This window comes from Suricata suricatta, chromosome 8, assembly GCF_006229205.1.
Source record: "Suricata suricatta isolate VVHF042 chromosome 8, meerkat_22Aug2017_6uvM2_HiC, whole genome shotgun sequence".
NCBI lineage: Eukaryota > Metazoa > Chordata > Mammalia > Carnivora > Herpestidae > Suricata > Suricata suricatta.
This window is the reverse complement of record NC_043707.1, coordinates 26093417-26119074: the sequence shown is the minus strand read 5'-3', so window position 1 is coordinate 26119074 and position 25658 is coordinate 26093417. Positions and strand designations below refer to the sequence as shown.

General features: G+C 43.6%; 1 long non-coding RNA gene across 1 annotated transcript in view; it reads right to left on the bottom strand.

Annotated features, from left to right (window-relative positions):
- Positions 1-16646: 16646 nt before the first annotated feature.
- Positions 16647-25658, bottom strand: part of LOC115297725 — a 36377-nt gene continuing 27365 nt past the window's right edge. The window contains exon 3 of the long non-coding RNA XR_003911477.1: positions 16647-16794. This is a non-coding gene — a long non-coding RNA (uncharacterized LOC115297725). The remainder of the gene's footprint in view (positions 16795-25658) is intronic.

The following is a 25658-nucleotide window of genomic DNA, read 5'->3' as shown; positions in this document are numbered from 1 at the left end:
GTCTCACCGAAGAGCTTAAGGCTGCCGTTTGTGAGCTCAAGGGTGCACTGGGTCCATTTGCTCTGTTGTTAACTCTGGCCACTGCCTCCCTAGATCTCAACAGCTAGAAGCTAAAATAGCATAAGAAGAAATGAAAGACGCATACATGAGCTATTTTCCCACTATGATATTGCAAAAACAAAACAAAACAATGCTCCCAAGAACATGTCTGGTTTTATGTTTTGCTTGTTGGTTTTGGTTTTGGTAGTATACGGTTTGGAGGAAAAAAGAAAACCTGGAAGGTTGAAGTCAAATGGACTGAAATCCAGGGAGGGGGGCAGCCAGCTTCCTGGAAAGAGTACGGTAGAGAAGAAGAGCTTGTGGCTTAAGGCAAAGAGAAGGGCACTCACCTGGCATCCTGGCTGGGCAGGGTGCTGAGGAAAGGGACAGAAGCAATATCCAAACGGCCACAGGTTGCACGGGATGAGGAACCTGAGGGGCAGCATGAGCCAGAAGAACGGAGGAAGACCCAGCGGGAGCAGCGTAGGACGTGAGCGAGCCCTCTAGGCAATGCAGGTGGGCTCCCTGGAAATCGGAGTCCTGGGCGGAGGGCTAGAGTCCTAGAGTCCGGGCGCCCAGATGGGTTAGGAGCTCCCGCATGGGAGGCTTGCAAGGAAGGGGACCTTTCCCGGGACATGCCAAATAGCAGCACTTTCACTACTGTCACATCAGCTTACGCCCCCTTGTAGCTGCAGACTGAGAATACTGGCAAAGTAGAGAAGGCACACTATTACCATATTTTATTTTTGCCACAATTGAATACACCGCCTGCAACTCACAGAGTAAAAAAGACCAACATCTTAAAAGCTGCATGTGAATGCTTCTGAGCTGAGGAATTATTTGAGGCTTGATGGTACGTTTTCGGAGCCAGCCCCCTGCCAGGCTTCCCGCCTGTCCTTCTCCCACCCACTCCCCTCCACAACACATATGGGCACAGCCGGCACCTGACGCATCTGCCTCTCCGGTTACACTTTCTCATCTCCCTTCTGTCGGGCTTGTCCGAATCGGTCCCCAGGACGGTGCTGCGCTGTTTCTCCACTCAGCAGCTTGTTAATACTGAAGAGAAGGATTACATTTGAAAGCAAGTACTGCCTTTATCTTATTGTGATGCTGTTCTCTGATTCTCCTGCTACTGCTTTGAATAATCAGTATTTGGAGGGGGGAGAGGGAAGAAAGAAAGAAAAAAACGGTTAACCTCTCCATTGGCCTTCAGCCTGGTGGCTCCAATGAGCTGTCACAAACAGCGTTCCGTAACAAATGAGATTATACCTCTCTTCATTATCCACCCTTTTCAGTGCATACAGTAGCGATGCTGAGACCTTCAGGGATCACATCAACCAAATCCCAAGTTAGAGATGTTTAAATTCAAAAATCCACACTCCGTTGCACCTGTTCTTTCCTGGCTACTGTGGTGAATTTGGGGTTTACACAGAACTCCTTGAAAATTTATTTTAAAGTAAATGCAGGCTTGTTTTATAATTGAAAAGTTATTTCAACATGCATCCAAGACAGCGTGGCCGCAAATGGAGTATAAATGCAAGAGGATCCCGACTTGAGATTTTCGTTTTAGCTCAGCGCATTCAAAGCAGTAATCTACATTGTGCCCAGCCAAGGGGTGAGACTATGTTAGAAAGATTAAAGGATTATTTTTTTTAATCCACTGGAACTCGAGCCATGGCCTCTCTATCAGTAACATTAATAACTATAATGGACTGAATTCACATACCTCTTTTCTTCAAGACTCTAAAATGTTTTTGCCAAACGGAACTCACCCAATTGCAGATTAATTTAAAGAGATCAGCTGGACAAAATCCTTATTTAAAGAGGAAGTCTGAGGCCCAGGCAAGTTCACTGACTTGGTCGAGGTCTTGCGTCCACTTTCTGACAAAGCAGAGCTCAAACCCAGGCCCTCAGGGTTTTGAGCCTGGGGTGTTCTCCACCCACCACCCTTGCTCCTCAAAATATGGTCATGGACTTGCTGCATCCACTTGTCAGGGAAGCTGAGTCTCAGGCCCCGTCCCAGACCTGCTGAGTCCGAATCTGCATTTTTTAGGGGTTTTTTCTTAAGTTTATTTATTTATTTATTTATTTTATTTTATTTTATTTTATTTTTATTTTGAGAGAAAGAGAGTGCGAGCAGGGCAGAGGCAGAGAGAGAGAAGGAGAGAATCCCAGCACAGAGCCTGACACAGGGCTCAATCTCACGAACTGTGAGAGCTGAAATCAAGAGTCAGACGCTTTAACTGACTGAGCCACCCAGGCGCCCCCAAATCTGCATTTTTAACAAGAGCCCTCAGCATCTGTGTGCACATTAAAATCCCAGAAGCCTTGCTTTACATCTAACTGTCACTGTCCACAGCAGTGGACCCTTGACATCAGACCATTTTCTGTATGTGCCCAAGAAAGTCCAATAAAATAAGTACAATAATCGTGTGGGAAGAACATTCTTTACTGGAAGATAAGTGTTATAGTGACATCTGATCATAGAAAGGGAAGAAAAAATTCAGAAGAGGATCCTTGTGGAGTTTTTATGGAGACCTTAAGCTGGACACCTGCGAAAATAGGGTCCTTGTCCTGAACAAGCTTATACTCAGGTAGGAGACTGAAATCTAGAGCCTGGGAGCAAAAACGGACCACTAAATTCTAAACCAGGATGGACAGGGTAGAGAGAACTTCCAGTGGGTCACCACTAATTTATCCTCTTTTTTGTTGCCAAAGAGAAATTTCTATACCAATTTTGACTGACTCGTGCTTTGGTGACCCACTACCGCCTGCAGGGTAAAGTGCAAAGGTCCCCGCACAGCGCCTGGAGCCCTTCTTCAGCCACGGCCCCCTCTGTCCCATCCCCGCTTTCCACGCCCCCAATCCCCAGAAGCACTAAGCTACTTGCACTTAGTTCCCTAAGCCGCCAGGCCTTCATTCATCTGGGGCATCTGCAATAGGCTTTTCCCATCAGAGGTTTCGATCTTCTGCATCCCCTTATCTGATCTTTCTCATCCTTATGGTCTCTGACGACTGTGCTCACGTTATGCCCTGAGTTATAGACTGAATGTTTGCGCTTTCCCAAAATTCCTATGTTGAAGCTCTGACCCCCAATGTGATGATGCGATGGCATTTGGAGGTAGGGCCTTTGGGAAGTAATGAAGCCTAGATGAGGTCATGAGGCCTTAGGATGGAGTTGACACCTTTCTAAAAAGAGGAAGAGATGCCAGGGCACTCTCTCTCTACAGTGTGAGGACACACCGCAAGAAGGCAGCTCTCTGCCAACCTGTAAGGGGGCTCTCGCCATTAACCAAATCTGCCAGCACCTTGATCACGGAATTCATAGCCTCCAGAACTGTGAGAATATATGTCGGTCTGTTGTTGAAGCCACCCTGTCTGGGGTGTTTTGTTAAGGCAGCCTGAGCAAGACTGAGACACCCGGTGTCACCACTACAATGCTGGCTGATTGTTACTCATCTGACTTCTAACAAATGGCAGTCTCCATGAGGCTGGGGGAAATGTCTCCCACTCAATATTCCAGAACATTGGGCCCAGCACATAGAACACACTCCATAAATGCTTGCTGAGTGAAAAAAAGAGCATGTGAATAAATTTGTATATGCAGGGGATGGAATTTGAGCTGAGCCCTGAAAGGTTTTAAAGGCTATGGAGGGGAGGGGCACTTGGCTGGCTCAGTCGGTTGGGCCTCAGACTTGATTTCAGCTCAGGTCATCATCCCAGGGTCATGGGATCGAGCTCTGAGTCAGGCTCCATGCTGACAGTGTAGAGCCTGCTTGAAATTCTCTCTCTCTTCTTCACTCTCTGCCCCTCCCCCAGTCATGCTTTCTCTCTCTCTGAAAATAAATAAACTTTCTTTAAAAAGGTTATGGAGGGGAGGTAAGGGATGAGTGTAGACACAGAAAGAAGCATGGTGATGCGTGCATGAATGAATGCATGGAGAGAACAAGGGAAGTGAGAAGGATACCAAGGATTTGTCTATGACAGCGAGAAGAGAAAGTGGGACTCAAGGTCAAGCAAAGACAGTTGATTTTTTATTGTTATTGTTGCCAATTTTTAAAATATTTTACTGAAGTATAGTATAGGTACAGTAAATTACATGTACATCGAGAGTAATGTTTGATGAACTTTTACATACATACACTGTTCTGGGCTGAATTATGTTGTCTCCCTGTCAAAATTCATATTGAAATCCTGAACCCCCCAGAACCTCTGGATGTGACTGTATTTGGAGATAGAGTCTTTAAGGACCTAAATAAGTTAAAATGAGATCATTAGGGTGGGCCTGAATCCATAATGACATCATTATGGTGTCCTTGTAAGGAAAGGAGGGTAGGACACAGTCCTAAGAACAGATTAGGCACAGATACACACAGAGGGAAAACCATGTGAGGACGAGGGGAGAAGATAGCAGTCCTCAGGCCATGGAGCGAGGCCAGAAGGAACCAACTACGCCCACACCTTGCTGTTGGACTTCCAGCCCAAGGACTTCCAGGTCCTGGTCTCCAGGACCAGGAGAACATAACTTCCTGTTGTTGTTTAAGCCCCTAGTCTGTGATGTTCGTTACAGCAGCACAAGGAGACTGATAACACGAGCCATGGAAACACCCCCAAGATTCAGATCCCAAACATTCCCAGCACACCAAAACGGAGCCCGACTTCGACTGCAGTGACAGTTGGATGTCATTTTTGGCTCCTAAGCGGGAGACTTGCCAAGGCAAGGTGGAATTTTAGGAAGATTAGAGTAGGAAGAGGAGACTAGCATGAGCTGGCAGCGGGGACAGCGAAGACGAATAGGGGAGAGAAAGAGATGGTGGGGGAAAGGTCTGGAATCTTGCTGAAGTCAGGGAATCCATGAGACTGTGGTGGTGAAGAAGAGTAAAGGGTATTTTATTCAAACATTTTATTTATTTAAAAAAATTTTTAATGTTTTTAATTTTGAGAGAGAGAGAGGCAGAGCATGAGCAGGGGAGGAGCAGAAAGAAAGACACAAAATCCAAAGGAGGCTCCAGGCTCTGAGCAGTCAGCACATGAACCGTAAGATCATGACCTGAGCTGGTCGGATGTTTAACTGACTGAGACACCCAGGCGCCCCTTAAAGAGTATTTTAAAGGGCTGAGGAAGTAGCAATTGGGAACAAGAGGGAATAATCTGAGGGCACTCCAAAGTCTTTGTCTAGGAGACTAATGTGAGAAAGTATTGATGACCAGTGTTGGATGTTTTGGGGGAAAAAGTCAGCTGGCATGGAAAACAATGAGCGCCACGCTGGGCTTGGGTGGATATGACATGCCCAGGTGGTGTAAATACAATCCTGGAGCCCAAGGGGAGCCAGGGTAGGACCATAATGTGAGTAGAGATGTGGACTATGTGTGGAGAGGAGGCTGAAGATGAAAACAAACACAATAACAACATAATGATAGCAGCCAATCTGTATGAAGTGCTCACTGCCTGGAAGGTGTTGTGCTAAAGGCTTTTCCATAGGCAATCTCATCTACTCCTCACAACGGTCCTTGAGGGAACATTATGTCATTATCATCTGTTTGACTAAGAAGGCAACTGAGGCACAGAGAGATGAAGTAACTTGCTTAAGGCCACACAGCCAAGAAGTGGTAGATCTGGTTTCAAACCCAGGCACACTGACACCAGTTCACTGGAGTTAGTGGGCTTGGAAGAAAGAAGGGCCAGCTGAAGAGGAGACCATCTGACTTTTTTTTTAATCTCCCAGTCTCCAAATAAGCTAACCTCATCCTATTCCATTCTGTCGTCTAAAATTCCTCAAACTCAAACTATGCTGCTGACGCCTTCAGAAAAGAACAAGTCTTTACCTTCAGTAAGTTTCTCCTGATGCCTAACCTTGAATACCCTGGTTGTATTAAAAAAATTTTTTTTAACGTTTATTCATTTTTGAGAGATAAAGCATGAGTGGGGAAGGTGCAGAAAGAGAGAGGGAGACACAGAATCCGAAGCAGGCTCCAGGGTCTGAGCTGTCAGCACAGAGGCCTACACAGGGCTTGAACTCACAAGCTGTGAGATCATGACCTGAGCCGAAGTAGGAAGCACCCCTGCCCTGGTTGTATTTTAATAAAGGATGCTGCCTCCCCTCCGTTCTGCTGCCTGGGGAGCGTGGATCGGCTGCCTGGCTTTCTCATCATCTCACACCCTGAAAGACAGTGTATTTGCTGGCAGCTGTTCCAATTACTTACAAACATGAACTTCTTACCTGGTTCCCACGCTTCTGGCAAAAGCCCCTCCTCCACGGTCACTTCTCTCCCGGACCGCTTGGCTTTCTCACATCTCTGGCACGTGGAACCCCAGGAGGGCTCATGGTCCCCACAGTCTAGGGGAAGACGAGATTATATTTTCATGATTGTGCTTCCATGCCTGTTTTGCAAGTTCAGTTGTCCACAGGCCTAAAGAAATATCTTCTACTGAAGCAAATAAAAGACACTGACAGGTGCAAAACTCTGAACCAACAGGATTTAGCCAAAAGGGTCTCTAGGCCTTTTGCTTCATACAATTTTGTCTCCTCTCATACTGTGTTCCAGATGCATCTCTCTGTGAGTTATTTTTTTAAAGTTTTGCTTCTGATAATTGTGCATTTATAAAATAGCCCCTCCTGTGTGTCCAGCAAATGTGCAAACTGTTTCATAATTAAAGAGAGTTCTGTTCCCTGAAACCCGGCATGTGTGGTTAAAACACATGATTTGATCGGTGTTTTAGAGGAATGTGTGCCTAAAGGGCCAGAGCTCCATTCAGGACCAACAGCTGAAAAAGGCTCAGAGCAACCAACCATTATGTCTGGAGATCTACATGACCACTATCAACTTATTGTATTATCATACTTATTTTTGACTAAGAAAAATCTATTCCTTCTAGTGATATACCAAGATTTTTTCAAAAGACAGAAAAGGCCCATTTGGGGAAAACAAAATGCTAAATCTAGAAATATTCTGGGTTCCTAATTGTTGATTTTGTTTCCCCCAAGTCATCTGAGTGACATTTCTTGTTCCATAGCAGGTGTCTGGCCGTGAATATCATAGCTTAATTAATTACTGTGGCCACGTGCAGGTATGACTTGCATATAGAATGTTCATCATACCACAATTGCTATGAAAGGGAATGAAATGCACATGTCTGGAACTTCATGCTTCACAAAATAATTTCCTTTGTTTAATTTTATTTTAGACTTTCCCAGTGACCCTGAGGCAGGCAGGGTAGGTTTTAGGTTTACCCATTTTATAGGTAAGGACACTGAAGCGCAAAGACTGATGAAGTGTTTCCAAACAATATACTAACGTTGGAGGGGTGAAGTCTCCCAGGCCCCATTTGCTTGTAGATTGCCAGGAGAATGAACATAAGCTCAAGAGTTATGACTTACCTCCAGAGTTTAACTACTTCTACTATCTGTACACAGAGAGTAGCTATGTGGTCAAGTGAACAATCTCAAGACCCAGGCATTCCCTATCTCACAGATTAAATCAGCTGAGAAATCTGCCGTCACATTTGCTACCTGAAGAGTCCAGATTCGATGTGTATAGTTGTCTGATAAATCTCAATTTTGAGGCTAAAAAGTCCTCAAATTTTCAGAACATGTTTGCCTCATTTTTTTTATGAAACGAAGAACACGATACTCTGGGAGCCTAGAATATGGTTTGTCAAGAAGACCCACCACAGCTTTCCTAGGGAAGTAAAATGATCTGAGGAGAGAGGAGGTAAGTGAAAGGAAAGGAGAAAGATCAATGCTCCAGGCAGAGGGAAGAAGGTGTGAAAAGGTCTTGGGGACAGAAGGAAGTATAACATGACAACTAGAAGTCAAGTCATGCGATTAGACAGCAGGGCTTGGAAGACTGCATCTCAACATGGAGCGTAAAGATTACAGATTACAGATTGAAGATTAAAAAGTTGCTCCTATATGAAAGGCTTTAAATTTTAATTCTTTTTTTAGGTTGATTTCTTTATTTTTGAGAGAGAGCAAGAGAGCTAGCACAGGGGAAAGGCAGAGAGAAAGGGAGAAGGGAGAGAGAGAATCCAAAGCAGGTTCTGCATTGTCAGCACAGAGCCTGATGTGGGGCTTGAACTTGTGAATTGCAAGAGTGTGACTGGATGCTTAACCAACGGAACCACCCAGGTGTCCCTGTTTTAAATTTTAATTCTTTTTTAGAATTTATTTTTTAGAAAGAGCATGACAGTGCACAAGTGGGGGAGGGGCAGAGAGAGAAGGGGACAGAGGATTTGAAGGGGGCTCTATGATGACAGCAGTGAGCCCCATGTGGGGCTTCAACTCAAGAATCTTGAGATGATGACCTGAGCTGAAGTTGGCTGCTCAACCAATGAAGACACCCAGGAGTCGCTTACATTTTAATTCTAACACCAATGAGAAGCCATAAAAGACTTTCAACATGGGGAGAGGTAGGCACAATTTGAGCTATACTTTGGAAAGATTATTTCAGATTTGATGTAGAAGACACATTGAAGGGGGCCAAGATGGATGTGATTGAATAGTTAGATGAATATTGTAGAAGTCCAAGTGGAAGAAGATGGACTGTGGAGGTGGATATGGGAAGCAGATGAACTTGAGAGATGTTTAGTAGGTAAACTTGATTAGAGTAGAGGACAGATTGAATGTGGGGGTGAGACGGAAGAAGTAAAGGGTGGTCCCCACCAAACACTGTAGGCTTGTGCAACTGGGTCCATGGTTGTACCATGGAAAGTACTATGAGAAGTCTAGATTTGTGGAATGAAGATAATGAGTTTGTTTGAGATTTGTTGAGTTCCATATTCTAAGATATCCAACAAAAGGGCCATGTAGGGATGATCGGGAGTGGGGGAACACAAGGTCTGAGCTGGGGATACAAACTTGTGAGTCATTCTCATGCAGAGCCACAGATGTGAACAAGGAAATATTGCTCAGAGAGAAAGAGAGAGATCATTAAGTAGGAAGAAAAGAGGGTCCTGAAAAGAACCTTGAAAAATTCCAACATTTAATGGCCAAGCAGAAGAAGAAGACTCTAAAAGGAGAGAAAGAGTGTACAAAAGCTAGGAAGAGCACAGGAGGACTTAGTTTAATGGTAGATAAACAGAGAGAATTTCGAGAATGAAGGAATTGAGTCAAGTAGTGTGGGGAGGTTAAATACTCCACTGCTATGGAGGTCATTAGTGACCTTGAGAATGGGAGCCAGAAGCTACAGTGCAATGGACTGAAGAGAGAGTGGCAGATGAGGATATGCAGAGCATAAAATGGACAGCAGTGTTTGGTTTCGAAGCACACCTAATCTCTAAGGCACATGCAATCAAAGAATGTAATGCAAAAAATATTAAGTAATGAAAGCCTATTTTTAGTTTGAATCTTAAAATATGCAATGAGCAAAGCAAACTTTGCTTTGCAGTTTTCTTCACCCTTCTCTTCTGGTACCTTCTCCAGACACTCAAACTTCTCTGACTTTCCAGGCTGACCCCATGTCCTCTGGCCAGTTGGCTCCCTGCCCCTACTACTTAGCACCCCAAAACTGCTTGGTAAACTAATTCTCACTGGGCTGAAAATGAATGGTAGCTGCTGTGTGTTAACCCTCAGGGTTTGCTTTTTCACCAGGGAAAATTCCCTAACAAGTCCGAGAGACTGAGGATATAGTTTAGGACAGGCAGGTGTGAAGTAAGGGACTACAGTAAGGAGATAATATTGTGGAGTAGAAATAGCACTTTTATTGCCAGATAATGTCAAAAAAGTTGTGTCATCTCCCTGGGAGCCCCATTTTTCATTTGTCAGCTCAGGTTGAATTATACCTCCAGGCGGCAGATTATACCCTTCTAGCCCCTTAGCAAACCCAGAACTGGTCAATGGCATGGTTCCTTGGGAAGGGGAAGGACAGAGAGAAGGAATGCCAAGAGAGAAACAGGCATTCTTCCTGCTTCTAGCAAAACAGTTTAAATAGATTGAACTAGGATGAAATCAACTGAGGTGTATAAATCACATCATATTTTAAGCACTCAGAAAAGTCATTTTTTAAATGTTTTCATTTATTTTTGAGAGAGAGACAGAATGCAAGTGGGGAGGTGGGAAAGAGAGAGAGGGAGACACAAAACCTGAAGCAGGCTCCAGGATCTGGGCTGACAGAGCAGAGTCCAACATAGGGCTTGAACCCAAGAACCAGGAGATCATGATCTGAGTCAAAGTTGGACACTTATGGACTGGGCCACCCAGGCACTCCAAAAAATCATTAAGAAGAAGAAGAAGAAGAAGAAGAAGAAGAAGAAGAAGAAGAAGAAGAAGAAGAAGAAGAAGAAGAAGAAGAAGAAGAAGAAGAAGAAGAAGGGGAAGAAGAAGAAGAAGACGACGACGACCACCTGCAGGCCATCTTCAGTAAAGTGAAGAGTCCTTTTGTAGAAAGCATAAATGCCCCTGGATTTATCCCTTTTTAATCACCAAGACGTTCATCTATCAGGATTCCATAAAGCACTAGGTACATTTGTGCTTAATAACAATGTGTAGCAAAGAAATGTTTGAGATGCTCTGATAAAGATGAATGCTTGACTTTCTCTTTTAAGTCTTTCTTCCACTGCATTTCGCTTTGAAAACCACTTTTGCCTTTGCACTCCAGCTTTTGAAATAGGTCCTTACAAAGTCACTTCATTCAATAGACGGTGGAGGAGAAGTGCTGTTACCAGAGGCGGGATATGACACGTATCCAAAACACTTCTAATTAAGAACCACAGTGTGGAGACGGGTGGACGGTGTGTAAGAGGGGGGCGGCTCTGGTCTGGGGAAAGGCATTCCAGTAAGCTATGTGAGGCTTCGGGGTTTCTGTCCTCAGGGGCCTCCCCTCCCGAAGCCGGCCGGCACTCTGGCCCTCCGTTATACTCACCACTTTCTTCACTTTGAAAAGACAAGCTGTCCAAGTTAATCCATTAGTTAGCCTTCTGCATTAACACAAAACACATGGCACTCCATGCTTCATTAGTACGGACAAGGTGTTCCAGCCACTGTGTCCCTGTGTAGAGCACGCTGGGGTGGCTGCCGTCAAACAAATGCCTTCATGCTCTGCACCTTTCCTAACTCACAGCCTCAGCCCACAGCCGCTCTGCTCACTCAACGAGCCCGGACAAAACCTTCTGATCTCCTGCCAGCAGCCACTTCTGGGTTGATTAATACTTCCGTCTTGCTCTGTGCCAGGCCAAACTGAGCTGGCCTCCTCCAGGGTTTGCTGCCCATCCAGAAGAGCAAGAGCGGTGCAGCTGGACAGATCGGTCGGCCCAGGGCCGCCACTACAGATGAGATGATTAGGGCAGATAATGATGAATGAAGAACCCCCCAGGTGAAAAATGGCTTCTTTGGAATCCTTATTGATCTGCCAGCTGAGTTCTTTTTCATGTGGAACCTAAATTTGACATTTCAAATTGAACCAGACTCTCATAATTTCAGACTTGGCAGTGATTTTATGTGGAGTCTAGGACATTGCCTGGATGGGGAAACTGAGGCTCAAAGCATGGAAATGACTTGCCCAAAGTAACAGAGAGTCACTGGCAAAGCTAGGGCTAGGACTCAGGTCTGATGCTCAGGTCAGTACCCCAGGCTGCAGGACCATTTCCTTCTGCGGGACCCATGTTCTGTCAATGAACTAATGTTGTGTCCCCATTGGTATAAAAGACAAGATCAGGCCATATTAATCGAATCTGGACCTTGGCTCCAAAATAGGTAGTCAAATGAAGATGGACAGGAGGAGGCATGGTAGTTGGAGAGAGGAGAACCAGTCTTACAAGGAATAGCCAAAAAACTGCCAGTCTCAGCCTTAAATACACAGGCTAGTGAAAGATCCAAGATGGTACCTCACACGCAAAAGCTCCTTTTGGAAAGAGTTCACTTCTCTAAGAGGTGCTTAACTTTGGGATGTATTTCTCCAAGAAGTGAAGAATATGAGAATGAATGAAGGTCCACCAGATGGGACCTAGAAGTCTGAGGGAATGGGGAATAGTAACCCTTTTAGGGGACAATCCAGGAAAATCACATGGGACTGGAAGAAATACAAATTACCTGGAAGTAGAGCAAGGCAAGTCCCTCCCATGGAGTATGAGAGATCCAGATTCCCCAGTTCAAATCCAAGCCACCCTGGGAGCCCTTTCCAGCCTCATCTTAGTGATCAGTTAGCAGTCTGGCATGCATTACCAGCACAGGGTTCATAGCCTTCAAGTAAATGGACCAAGGAAGAGGGCTTCATGGTCAAGGCTCCACAAAGACCCACTCTGTCTGCTCCATACAGTCCAGACCGCCAATTGTGGAGCTGTGACACATGGAAATGCATCCCTTCATCTTCCCATTCTCACCAAGGGTTTTTGGATCCCCTTGCTAAGAGAAAGGACCCACTGAAGAGAAGCATCAGGAACCCAACCATACAATGAAGAGTCATAGTGCTCATTTGTGCCTTCAAAGCAATGTACGTGATGTGCCAAGTACTGTGCCAAGCACTAGGCTACAAGGTTAAGGTACAACCATGCCTAAGCTGGGCATATCTAGCAGGGAAGACAGATGCTCACACAGGTAACTGTAATGAAATGGGTTAAGGGGTATACAAAAGGCAGGTAAATGAAATAAAATTTGCTACTAGCCTACTACAATCCAGTAACTTTAATCTATTCCCTCATCAACTCATTCAACAGACATTTATTAAATGTCTGCAGGAGCTGTGCTAAGAATACAAAGATTAATAGAAAGGATCTTTGCCCTTGAAGGAATCACATACTACAAGGGAAAGATAAATGGGTAAACAATATGTGAAAGGAAAATGTTAGTTACTATTTCGGAAGTCTGTGCATGCACAAAAGATATTAAACGAAGTCCATTCATAACCATCTCAAAGTGTCTCAAGTTTTAAATAAAAAGACTTTACTTTTACTCATACATACTGTACTGTATGAGTCCACTTAGATCAAGTTCTAGAACAAGCAAAACTAATCTGCTATGAAAAAAAGCAGAGCAGTACTTGCCTTTAGGGGGATGGTGTTCCCTTGACTAGGAATAGACATGAAAGAATTTCCTGTGGTGATTCTATATCTTTTTTTTAATGTTTATTCATTGTGCATGTGTGTGTGTGTGAGAGAGAGAGAGAGAGAGAGAGAGCGAGCGAGCATGAACAGGGTAGGGCCAGAGAGGGGGGCAGAGAAGATCCAAAGCAGGCTGTGTGTTGACAGCAGCAAGCCTAGTGTGGGGCTTGAACTCACAAATCTTGAGATGATGACCTGAGCCAAAGTTGAACGCTCAACTAACTGAGCCACCCAGGTGCCCTGCACTTCTATGTTGACAGGAATTTGGTTATGCAGATATGTGCATTTGTCAAAACATGGTACATTTAAGATCTGTGCATTTTGTTGTTTGTACATTTCACCTTAAAAAGGACTCTAAACCAATACTGAACTCCAGATAATGACATACATTGTGAAACATTTGGGGGGAGGTATACTGATATTTGCAACTTATTTTGAATTGCATCCATAAAATAAGATGGACTGGACAGATTGATAGAGCAATGCATAGACAAACAGAGATGTGATAAGGCAAATACAGCAAAATATCACTTGTAGAAGCCAGGTAGGTGGTGGGCAGGCAGCTGTACAATATACAATGCTTTCAATTTTGGTGAAAGTTTGGAAATTAAATATTAGGGGGAAAATTCATTTTGAAAGTTAAATAGGTATTTCCTGGGCAAACAGGATGAGAAAGACGAACCTAATCCCATTTTCAACTTTCCAACCCTCATCTGCCTTTCCGTCTCCTCTACAGAGACTGGAACAGCTACAACGTCCACTTACCCCTTTGCTGCTCAGGGTAGCCACGTGGCATAGTTCAGGCCAATGAAGCGTTGAGAGAACAACTCTGCTGGTTCTTCTGGGAAACCTTTTGCTTATTTGGTGCTGCCCCTTCCTGACTCGAATACAAACGTGATACCTGGAATTGCAGCAGCCACTTACAACCATGAAGGCAAATCCGAAAGAATCAGACTTCTGCTTTGACTTCGTTGAGCAACAGCAGCCCATCTCCAGACTTCTTGCTGTGTTAGAAGAATAAATCCTTATTTGTTTTAGCCGCTGCTGGTTAAGCTTTCTGTTACTTGCAGCTGAACCACTGTGAGCACAAGGCAGAAGTGTAAGACAGCCTGGTCCTCAGGTAAGGGCAAGCAAGCTGATGCCTCGCTCCAGAGTCTGGGGAGGGAAACTGCAGAGCAGAGGATGTAACTGTGGAGGTAGGAATAGGCCAGATCCTGCAGGACTGTTTCTGTCATACTAAGGGCTTGGGATTCTCCAAAGGGAGTAAAGCATGGGAAATACCCTCAGCAGATTGCAATTCAGATCAGTGGTTCTCAAATGTATTCGAAGATCAGAAGCATCTGGGGTTAAAAATGCAGATTCCCAAGCCCCATCTCCAGAGATTCTGGTGATAGGTGTTGTATTCTCCTTTACTTGCAGCTTCTGTGACCAGCTCCATGCACACAGACAGCCTCCTGTCCCAATACCTCTGTGATTTCCTGCCCGATGACTTTCTTTGGTCACAGAAGCATGTTGTATGCACCCCCCAAGGCAGGTCAGAAGTGTCAGGAGGTTGATGCTTCTGAGAGCAGCCTTCAACCAACAAGGAACAGGAGCTGATGGATAACTACTACGCCTTCCTTGCCTGCTGGTGGGAGAATTGTGAAGTGTGTGTCTCACAGTCTCCCAGGTCCCCTCTGGGTTGGTGCCAGTTACCTCCAGTCACAACCCTCTCATTAACATACCTTTTATTGGCTTTTCCTTCCTTCCCTGTCTCCTTCCTCCAGATCCCACCACAGCCACTACTGGGATGGCCTCTCAAATAAACTGGCACCGAAATCCTTGTCTAAGGCTCTGTTTTTGGTGGACCCCAAAGGAGCTGATTCTGAATGCTGCTGGAGGGCAGGGCGATCTGTATTTTTACCATCATGGATCTCTAATCATTCAGGTATGTGGACTCAGTCTCAGCCCCTCTTCCACAAGCGCCTCTTCCTGTTGACACTGTCAGATAAATTTGTAGATCAGAGTGAAATTCTTCAGTGACAAGCAGATTTTTCAGCTGAGTTGAGACCAAGAGATTTAGCAAATTCTCTCGCTAATTCAGTTAATCTATGAAAAGTTTCCAAACATAAGCACTTTCCAAGGTAAGACCTAACTACAAATCAGCTTATGACACTGAAAATGACAATCAGGAGATTATCAAAACCCCACTATATAAATAAGTAAGAGTAAAGAATTGGGAATGTTCTTCACCTCGTAACACCCAGAATAATTTTGGGTCTACATTTATTAATGCTTAGTATTTATTTATGTGGTCAGTTTCATTTATTCATGTGATTGGTTAGGTATTTATCTTTTATTGAAAAAGAGGAAAACTAGATCTTATCAGCTGGAGCAATCATTTTAATTGTATTTAGGGGCCAGGTAAAGGCTGCTCCCTATTGCTTTAATATTCCCTTTCTAGGAGAAGAGATTGGTCAAATATTTCAATACTACTATTTGCTCTCAAATTAGGATGCTGCGAGGAAGAACTGGTGGGGAAGAAGTGGACACAGGAGGGGACCGAGTGGGTTGTTAGATTTCTCTGGTGGGGCTGTCTCCAGGTAATGTGCATCTGGCCCTCCTCTTCAAAAGCTCCAGTAAGGTGACCAAACCAGGAAGGACAGTGTCCCTTTACTGTATGCTGTCGCTCACGAACTTAAGAAAAACATCATTTAAAGATGCTTCCAACTGCAAATCCAAGGAGCCAGTTATTCCCAACTAAGAAGGCTTTTGACTCGCCCAAAATGCCAGCACCTCACTAGTGGGATGAGCAGCACCCACGTCCCTGTGCCACCAGGCTGCCCCAGTATCGTGTTTGCTACAGCAGCCTGGTCTCCAAGCCTTTGTCGGAAGGCATCACAGCACCGTTACCCTGCTGTTGCTATAAGGGGCTACACCAAATGCCGTTGAACACAGACAGGATGTTAGAGATGGTCTTGCCATCAACATCTTCAAGAGTGAGATGGCTCGCTTCAGCTCTCCCTGGTTATATATATTTTCACCTGCTGTTCTGGAGGACTCGAAGACAGAAGCTTCATCAGAAGGTAAGAGTGGGCTATGGGTACAGCTGCCGACTGATAGGGGAGAAAAGAATGCAAAAATACCTCTGGATCAGCTTTTCTTTAATCCCAACAGAAGGGACATGGGGAGAGGCCTGTGTCTCTATGCCTTGGATTAGCATTCACCTGGGGTGCTTTGCTGTCACTGGAAGGTGAGTTTTCACTCAGCAGAAGCATGCAGTGCCAGACCAAAAAGGAGAAGCTTAGGAAGAGGGTATGTTAGCATAACAGAAAAATAAACAATCATTTTATCCATACTAGGAGAAAGATTACTTTATTCACTGAATAACCTTTATTGCATACCATCTAGGAATGCAATGTGATTTTAAAATATTTTTTAAATTTACTTTTGAGAGAATGTGCATGCAGCGGAAGGGCAGAGAGAGAGGGAGACACAGAATCTGAAGCAGGCTCCAGGCTCTGAGCTGTCGGTGCAGAACCCGAAGCAGGGCTTGAACCCATGAACTGCAAGATCATGATGCTTCACCAACTGAACCACCCAGGTGCCCACAAACATTTCTTTGACAGCCTACTTATGGGATGCCAGGTGCTTTTCTGGGTAGCACAGACTCCGAGGGGTATCAGGCACACAGTCTTGGCCCTTGAGAAAGTCACATTGTAGTGGAAGACAAATGATGAGGACCTAGAAGATAAGTAACAATCTGAGCATGCGTCTGCTATGTGAGACATGGCCACAGCATGGGTCAATAACATTTTTACAAGGTTCACATATACCTCTTAATAATATGATAGGCATGCCCCTTCCTTAGGATATGTTATTACTGGAGGAGTATAGGGAAGTAAGAACTTAATTGCTTAAAGTAATTGTGATGTTTGCACATAAATGCATAATGATATTATTGATCCTGGATGCAGACTGTCAGCTGAAGCGGTAGTGAAACCTGATGGGAGTTCACACCTGGCAGCTTCGTTTCTCTAGTCACCAAAGAGCCACGGAGGGAACCCAGGGGTACCTAAGGCTCCCCGGATGTGGCAGTGGGTGAAAGTGCTTACCAAATGGAATTAACGGTACTAGGGCATCAAGAAAGTTTGAGCAGCTGTATATAGCAGCACCAAATAGGAAGGGAATTGCTGCTTTTATCTCCAGCTATCAAAGTGCCTCACAAATCAATATTAGAAACTGCATTTTATAAATTACACCATCACGGGAGATGAGAACCAGCATGAAGTGGGGCGGGGAGGAGAGGGAGTTTCTTTCTTTCTTTTTTTTTTTTTTTAAGAAATCTATTCACTGTGAAATTCAGGAGCTAGTATTTGGCCCCCAAATCATTGTTCATATTAAAGCAACGAATACTGTTTATTTACTACGATTATGAGCACTATGTTAGATTTGTTAAAAGTTTTTACTAAAGCAGTTTTTTTGTTTTGATTAAAGTATTTTTAAAACACTGAAAATAACAACAATATCTCCCAGAAAATAATGAGTGTCTTCCTGTTAGCTGTCGAATTATTTACTCCCATAACTAAATAATAACAGCACATCAAAGACGGCAGTAGTAATGAAATGATTTGTGAACATAGGTTAACAAATTAGTGCCTCATGATGTGTAATTGTCTAATTAAGGTAAAAATGCTAGTGTCTTACCTAAAAGACTGACAGTGTAAAACAAGAAGGAACAGGTAAAAAGCACCATGCAAGAGATTAGAACGCATGTAACCATGTCATTTTTCTGTTTACTGCTTGAGAGGCGCTAAGAGCATCTTCCAGATCTTACATGTCCAACTTATACACAATTGTTCAACTAGTCAGTCACGAGAAGAACACCCAATACTGTGGGTGCAGTATGTTTTCAGGGGATGAGGAGCTGTCCATAGGCCTCAAATTACTGAATTATTTCTGGTTTTCATAGGACAACCACTAGCATCCCAGGCGTATAAAGACACCTAAGAGAAAGTTCCTTTGAATCTTTCTTTAGCTCATGTCAAAACGCTTACATTTTAAAATGTAGATTTAGGGGTGTCTGGTCAGCACAGTCAGTTGAGCGTCCAACTTCGCCTCAGGTCATGATCTTGCTGTGCATGACTTGGAGCCCTGTGTCGGGCTCTGTGCTGACAGCTCGGAGCCTGGAGCCTGCTTCGGATTCTGGGTCTCCCTCTCTCCCCACCCCTCCCCAGCTGGTACTCTGTCTCTCTCTTTCTCAAAAATAAACATTTAAAAAGAGTAGATTGAAAAAGAAAAAAACTCAGAGGAAATAAGGAGTATTTATCTCATCTCTCTTATAGTTAAGGATTTTTCCTTTTTTAATATTTACTTATTTATTTTGAGAGACAGAGAGAGAGAAATAGACAGCACGAGTAGGGATGGGGCAGGGAGAGAGGGAGAGAGAATTCCAAGCAGGCTCTGTCCTCTCAGCACAGAGCCCAACACAGGGCTCGAACTCATAACCACTAGATCCTTAGATTATGACCCGAGCTGAAACCAAGAGTTGGACACTTAACTGACTGAGCCACCCAGGCACTCCTAATTAAACATTTTCTATTTACTTTCCATTTATTCAATACTTATGTACTAGGCATCTATTATGTGCCAAGCAGAGCATTAGGTTTTTTGAGAGACAGGTAGATGCATAAAACATGGTTCTTCTTTCGAAGAGTTTTTTTTCTCTAATTCAGGAAATAAGGTGTACAGTCTGAAAGGCTGTAAACCTTAGGCGGTAGAGACAAAGTGCTGCTAGATTTCAAGAGAGGCGCCGGTAACTTCCATGAGGGGAAACTGAGAGCTTGATCCTGACTGACGGCAAGTGATGGGAAAGCTTTGCAGACAGAGGAAATAGGCTGCATGAAGGCACATGAAACTTGGTGTTTATTCTGCCACCAGTTGGGAAGTTTAATTCTAATTAGATCCCGGAAAAGAAGCCAGCTCTGTGCTTATTTCCATTGGCAGTAGAAGCTTGGGCAGCTAAAAAAAAAAAATCTTCCCTCACAACAGCCAGTAAGTTACTAACATAACCCAGCAGGGGCTTGGAGGTTCCAGAATTCTTTTAATTCTCAGTGAGCATTTAAACAAGTAAGCCTTCTAAATATATACAAATCTTGTATTTGTATGGATTTGGTAAAATAAAGAGGCCTATGAAACGCACAGGACACTCTTTCAAGTCTTTAAGCAATGTTTGCACTACCATAGGTCCCGGTTAGAGCTCTTAGGAACAGAGCAAGAACTCCCTCGCTCCTTCCCTGGTTCCCTTTTCACAAACAGCCTCCCCGCAGCTTTGGGAAGCAGCTTCAAGTTGCTGGCCCCACACAGAGGAAGGACGTGTTGAAGGAAGTTTCGTGCTTTCCCTGTTCCTTGCAAGAACTGTCCAGTGCTGTTGGGCTGCGTGCCTGCACATGCAAGTGTCAATGTTATAACCAGATCAAACTCTGGTTATTAACCCAGGTCAGGGCAAAGAGGAAGAAACTAACAGCAAAGAGAAGTGATTTTTTTTTTTTAGGCTTTTGCTCTGAAGGCTAAAATCTGTTTAATTAAATGGGACCTCCTGCCCTATTATTGACAAAGGAATGAGGGACCCCATGGGTGAGTGAGGCGCTCACCGTTAACACACGTCTCCAACTTAAACCTCGTTTTGTCATTCATACCTTGCGTTTTGGCCGTTACTCACCTGTCCAGCTTAAGACGATCAGCCAGTTTTCTTTTTCAATTTGTACATACAAAAGTCATTAGACACACCGTGAGAAGAATGTATTTTCTGACGTGTTACTTGAGGAAATATATATGTGAAGAACTTGGAGGGGATTCAAATGGGGGCCATGATGTAGCTAAACGTTTGTAAAATCAGATTCTGTTAATGAGAAGGAAGACTGGAGGGGGAACCCGGCACGAAGCCATGCTGTCTTTCGGGGGGTGAGGACAGCTAGGGCAGGCGGGGCCGTTAGCCTAGGGCACCACGCTTGCTGCTAGGGCCACCCTGGTGTCCGGCTGGTGCACTCCAGCCTGGCTGGAAGGGCCTCACAGGCTGTCCCCCAGAACTCGATGCTCCTTTGAGAAGGCGGGAGCCCGCTCTGGCGAAAGAACCACTGTCGTTTCCACAGGCAGGGGTGCTGGCTTCCAGGCTCAGTCACTACTCTGCCAGAAATGTCTTCTGAAAGTCACTTAGTTTCTCTGGCCTTCAATTCTCATCTAAGAGGAGACTATTGAGCTAAATGAGCTTTAAGAAGGGAAACCACATAATTTGGTGTAAAAACTGGGACATTTTTGCCAGGACAACTGTTAAACTGGACAGGATGTGTGGATGGCACACCAGGATGCAGAAGTACCCCATCTCAAAAGTCCCCTTGCACACTGGAGCCTGTGATTCCCACGGCCCTTCTCCTAACAGTAACCCCAAAACTTCAAATGTTTATTTTTGAGAGAGAGAGACAGAGAGAGACAGAGACAGAGCATGACCGAGTAAGGGACATAGAGAGCCAGAGACACAGAACCCAAAGCAGGCTCCAGGCTCTGAGCTGTCAGCAGAGAGCCTGATGTGTGGCTCGAACTCACGAGCTGTGAGATCATGACCTGAACTGAAGTCAAACGCTTAACCGATGGAGCCACCCAGATGCCCCCTAAATGACACCTTCACATTTAAAAGGAAAACAGAGATAGTAACGTAACCAAAAATAGCTAACTTGGAAAAGATATTTTATTATATTTTTTAAATGTTTATTTAGTTATTTGGAGAAAGAGAGAGCATGAGCGAGTGGGAGGAGGGGCAGAGATAGAGGAGAGAGAGAATCCCAAGTAGCCTCCTCGCTGTCAGTGCAAAGCCCAACACGGGGCTCGAATTCACAAACCATGAGATCACAACCTGAGCCAAAATCAAGAGTCAGACACTTAACCAACTGAGCCACCCAGGTGCCCCTGAAAAAGGTATTTTAAATCCAAGTCCAGTGTTGTTAGAGAAGGTGTGAGGCTGAAGTAACCTTATGTCAAAAATTAAGAATCACTTGAAATTGTTTAGAAAGGAGTATTATATAATTCCTAGTTTCTTTTGAGATTTAAAAAATATATATACAGGTGCCTGGGTGGCTCAGTTGTTAACCATCTGACTTCACCTCAGGTCATGATCTCTCACAGTTCGTGAACTCAAGCCCTGCATTGGGTGAGCCCCGATTCCTTCTCTCTCTCTCTCTCTCTCTCTCTCTCTCTCTCTCTCTCTCCCCCTCACTCACTTGAACACCCCCCAAAACTCTCTCTCTCTCTATATATACATATATATATGTATATATATATATGTATATATATATATAAATATACGTATATTATACGTATATACGTATAAATATACGTATAATATATACGTAAATATACGTATATGTATATATATATATATATATAAAGAAGATACATTCTATCATCCATCCATCTAATTTGTACATACATTTATCTGAAATCAAAGTAAATTTCCTTTTTGTTTTGTTTTGTTTTTTAGAGAGACAGAGAGAGAGTGTGAGCAGGGGAGAAGGGATGGGGGGGGAGAGAGAGAGAGAGAGAGAGAGAGAGAGAGAGAGTCCCAGGCAGGCTCCACACACTCAACATGGAGCCTGATGCAGGGTCGATCCCACAACTCTGGGCCTGGGATCATGACCTGAGCCCAAATCAAGAGCCAGACTCTCAATCGACTGAGCCATTAGGTGCCCCTAAAGCTTCTATAATAAGCAAAAATATACCATAATATTGTCCAAGAACAAAGCAAGACTAATTAGCCACAGTTACAGTGACTTAGGCATTTTAAGCTCAACTTTTAATGTTTTCTATTAAATTTCTAGTCTGTGACATAAATTATATTACTTTCAATTCTGATATAACTTCTTAAAACTTCAATCTAAGACTTTGTCTAAACTGAGAATCTAGAACGCACGACACTTTCCATAACAGGTGCTCAGAATAATGTATCTTTCTGCCATCTTTAATTTCTAGAGATCTAATGTAGTGGATGGAGTAGTTGCTTTATGGCTGGTTTAGGAGTTGGCTTTTGGGAATTTGCAGTCCACCACCCACTGAACATTTCAAAGTGGGAAGTTTAATGATTTATCCTCTGTACAAACTGCTTTTCTGATGATATTATTGTTAGAATAAATACTTCCTTTGAAAAGAAAGTCTGGGAACATCTGAAAGTCTCAGTCTAAGGAAGAATATTCTAAGAACCAGAAGTTTTCAGTAGTGAAATAGACCTGTATCCACCTGTAAAGGGGGGGCTCCCCCTCACCAGAAGTATTTCAGTGGGTATTGAGTGGCCATCCCCGAGGGTCACAATGGAGACAATTTTTCATTACAGAAGAGACCAGGTGAGGTGACCTCTGGGCGACTAGCCAGTTCTAAGCCAGTTTTGTGATCTGAGGGCTCACAGGATTCTGACTCTGAATAAGTAACTAAAATATCATCTGATACCATCCCATGGAGGAGCACACTTGGTTCAAGAACATCTTCCCGCAGAAAGCCACTGCCCTAAGTGTCCTGTGTGTGCTCATATTAAATTGCTTTCCTGCTGCTTGGCCCAGAATGAAGCTGTCTTTTATTTTGACTAAAGTAATTTTAATGCATCTGGGAGAAACAAAAATCTCTAATAACACACCTCAGGTCTATGAAAAGAACACACTGCCCCAGAGCCAGTGCATAGCACACTGGCACACGTAATAAAAATTCTACCTCGGTCATTTAATATTTAGTGAAAAGCCAGAGGAAGTAAAATCGGAGCTGGATTCAGTTCAACACCCAGGTCAGCAGTGCAATGTGGGCAAATGATGAGCGTTTCCGTTCATTTACGTTGGCAGATCTCCAAGGCGGCTCCACATCTGTATGGGTAAGCCTCTGCCGGAGGGCAGCGGGGCAGAAAACATGCAATGCTCTTCACCGTGGCATGGCACTGCTTCTGGGCAAAGGAGCAGGGCTGCTGACTGGCCTGGGCACTCTTTACAGCAAACTCGGCCATTCAGGGAAAACCCCACCACCGTTCTGGAACATCGGAGCTACACTTCATAGTGAAACTGAGCAGGAAAGGGAGGCAACAGACTGGAGGGTGAAGGGGTGAGCTAGAAGTAATTCCACAGTGACTGGGGACAGTAGATGGGGTCTGCCAAAGAAATCAGCTTTGCAGAGACAACTTGGCCTTTACAGAGTGCTCTATTTTCCTTTACAGAGCCGGATACTAGAAACTCATGGTGTATGTTGTTTTAAAACAGGGACTGATGTGAAGGCCAGTTATCTTCCCCTTTGATCGTAAAATAATTACATCTTTTTAAGTGACCTCCGACATCTCTAGGACTGGTCCTCCTACAAATGTTAAAAGCAAAGGAAAACAAGCTTCAACTGTTCTCTTTGAATCTTATCTCTAAAACTGGCTAAGCCAGTCAGTCTGTAATCACCTAAAATGTGGTTTGAAAACTAACCAAATAGAAGACAGGTAACAAATTAACTCTACAAGAATGAAATGTACTGACCTGATAGATTAATTCAATGTCAACTACAAGTATTCTGATTTGCAGTCTTTAGTGGGACTCGGCTGACAAGATAGATAGACAGTAGCCATTATCAGAGGACATATTCACTATGGCTGTATTCTTTATAGATACATGGTGTGACCATCACCAAAGCATTTTGTCCCTAATAATAGAGAGATAGGATCCAAAAGCTTAAATAAGCAACTGACTGTCAATGTAGCCTTGAGTAAATTACTTCACTTTCTAATCCATGTCTGCAAAACTGAGGTAATTAAACCTTTTAACTTAGTTACTATGGTGATTAAAATTTATAATTAATCTAATTATTTGAAAAATATCTTGAGCATTTAAAATATGTGTGGCACAAAAGATCTAAGGAGACATTGTCAAATATATACAAATGTCCAATAAGCACTTGAAAATATATTCAACATCATTGGCCATCAGGGAAATACAAGTCAAAACCACAATCGGATACGACCACACATCCGCTAGACTGGCTATAATAAAAAAGATAATAAAAAGTATTGGTGAGGATGTGGAGAAATCAGAACCTCATACAATGCTGGTAGGAATGTAAAATGGTGCAGCCACTTTGAAAAACAGTCTGGTAGTTCCCCAAAGAGTTATCATATGACCCAGCAATTCCACTCCTGGGTATATGTCCAAGAGAAATGAAAACACCTGCCTGCACAAAAGCTTAAACATGAGCGTTCAGGGCAGCATTATTGACAATAGCCAAAAAATAGAAACAACCCAAATATCCATCACCTGCATGGATAAATGAAAAATGGTATTTTCTTACCATGGAATATACTTTAGCAATAAAAGGGAATGAAGTACTGATACATGCTACAACGTAGACAAACCTTGAAAACTTTACACTAAGTGAGATAAACCAGTCCCAAAAGCCCACGTATAATTCCATATATGATATGTGCAAAATAGGTGAGTCAATAGAGACAGAAACTAGACTAGTGGTTGTCTGGGGCTGAAAGGGGGTTGGAAGGAGAGTTTGGGGGGGTGACTGCTAAGAGGTACAGGTTTCTTTTTGGGATGATGAAAATGTTCTTAAATTTATCACCGTGACCGTTGTGCAACTCAGTGAGTATATGGAAAGCCATGGAATTATACACTGTAAGTGAGTGAACTATATGACATGTGAATTATATCTCAATAAAGCTGTATTTTTTGTAAAAAGATGTGCCAGGCAGTTTGCTAGGCGCTCAGTACATAATGGATGTGAAATGTGCGTGGTATGTGCTTCATAAATACAATGCAAACACATAATGCCTCATTTACCTTGAATACGGAGGGAAAAGAACTTTTAAAAGAAATACAAGTGCATGTGAAATATAAAAGCCTAAATTAATGTGCTAATTAGGAATAAAATAACCATAACTAAGGCATATCAGCACATAGTATCGTACTGGGATATCATTAAACTGTACTTGAGTGTAGAGTAAGGCAAAGCCTTTAGTGGCAATAATCTTTGGTAATATGCTATTGAGTCATCATGTTACTTAAACAGAAAGTGAGGGCCATTATAAACTACACCTGAGAATCAAAGACAAAGAGAGAAAATGACAGTGTTTTGCAAGAGAAGAGATCTGAAGAGGAAATCCTGCCTCTACTTCTTTACCTGTCTTGGCTGTCTCTTCTGAATGCACATGGTCCCACTTTTCCCATCTCCAGCACAAGTCACCTTTGATACAAGAACACAGAAGTCTTGCCTTGCTCCATCCTGGCATTTAAAAAAAATTGCATACTTCCCTGGTCCTTAACCTTTCCCATTCTCCTGTTAGCCCCAGGAGGCTATCGTTTTCAGCCTAAAAAGCTAATGCAACCCATAGAATTACTGATGAGCCTGGGCTCTGTGCAAGAAGTCACCATGCACATACTGCCGAAGTGGGGCAGAGTGAACAGCCTGGGGAAAGACACTGACACCTGCCAGAGCTTTTACAGGCATTCTTGTCCAGGCTTGACATTGCAGATAGAGTAAGGCATCCTGGAGTAGCCCATTAACACAAGCGGAGGCAGTTCTGCGGAGTATTTCAGGGGGCAATC